This window comes from Puma concolor, chromosome C2 (genome assembly GCF_028749965.1).
Source record: "Puma concolor isolate L17-30 chromosome C2, mPumCon1.1.hap2, whole genome shotgun sequence".
Lineage (NCBI taxonomy): Eukaryota > Metazoa > Chordata > Mammalia > Carnivora > Felidae > Puma > Puma concolor.
The window spans coordinates 156,287,612-156,289,230 of record NC_141675.1 but is presented as its reverse complement, the minus strand read 5'-3'; positions in this window follow the sequence as shown (position 1 = coordinate 156,289,230).

Sequence of the window (1,619 nt, the reverse complement as noted above, 5' to 3'; positions counted from 1 at the left end):
GTGGGTCTTATAGTTCAAGTGCTCTGCTGTTGCCCTGGGGCTAGTCCCTCCCGGGCCCCAGCCCTGAGCAGCATCAGAAAGGCATACCAGCCTTTCTTGGGCAGCTCTGGGAGGGGGAGACGGTAGGTTCGAGAAGAGAAGTGGTTCTCCCCGGCCGGAGCAGGCACAGAGCAGCACCGTCGCGCACTGACGTTAAAGTTCACAGACTGTCCCACTCACCGCAGCCTGGGATGATGTCAAAACCAGGGGGCTGGGCGGGGGAACACGGCACCAAACACGCTCTGGTGATTGACCAGGATATTCAGGTTGGGGACCACCTGGCAAGTAGCGGTAGCAAAGGTCTCGGCCCCAGCCTCTCGTTAAGATCTGCCACGGTTCACACTCCACAGAGCCGGGCACGGAGGACCCGAGTGTGAGTGCTGGGTTTCTTCCTTCCTATGCCCGTCCCTGCTCACCGCCCCCCCCCCCCCCCCCCCCCCCCCCCCCCGCCAAGCGAGGGGCGCCGGCCCCTGGGCTCAGGTGCACTGTGACTTCGTTGCCAGCACATCTCCTTTCTCGACACACGCCTGAAGCCACAGAGGGGTTGGACACCTGGCTTCCTTAGCAAACAACTGGTTTGGCACTTGACTGCCCCACCCCCAGCGCTGATTAGCCAAGTCACCCTCTCTGTCCAGGTCACTGAACCTGAATCCAGTTCTCCCGGACTCTGCTTGCCAGAGGCATTTCACTGCCGCCGAGCCTGGCTGCTGATTACAAAAGCGTGGGCGGGGCGGTGGTGTTATTAAGGCTTCTTGCTGACACCTCAGCAGAAAGGGAGCAGAAAGGGAGCGGGTCGATTCGGAGGAGAGAGAATCCTTGCCCCTGAGCTTACGCTTGGGTGGCCGTGTTCTTGGAAACATAGACTCTTAACCCTGGACAAGTTTTCCTTCCCTTCCTTCCTTCCTTCCTTCCTTCCTTCCTTCCTTCCTTCCTTCCTCCCTTCTTTCCTTCCTTCCTTCCTCCCTCCCTCCCTCCCTCCCTCCCTTCCTTCTTTTCTTCCTTCCTTCCTCCCTCCCTCCCTCCCTCTCTCCCTCCCTTCCTTTATTCTCAATTATCATGGGAATCAGGAGTTCAGAACGTCCCCACACGGGCCCTGCACTGGACACTCTGTGTGAGACCTCCAGGCCCGTCTCCTGTGGCTGCGCTCTAACATCTGAGATCAGGTGGACAGCGGCACTGTTGTCTCTTGCGGGAAGAGAGGCACCGGATGGGCATTCTGTTCCACGGAACGGTACTAGTCACGCATGTGGGCCACACCGGCAAAGAAAGTGTACTTACTACCTCATGAAAATCCAGGGTCAGGAATGGCTGGATCCAGGTGTTCGCAGTGTTACCTCTCCTTGATGTTGGCTTTACTGCTGGGCCAAAAATGGCCCGAAATCTCCAAGCCTAAACAATCTTAGCTCAAGGATCCCAGTAGAAGAGCTTTTTCTCCCAATAGTTTTCCTTTCCCAATCCCCAAGCATCATTCGTAGGTTCTTAGACGCCCTTCCCCCACCACCCCTACGTTTTAACAGCTGTGAGAGTTGATGGCATTGTGCAACTGAAACTGGCAGCATATTTTCTCCTTTGGAGGTGCT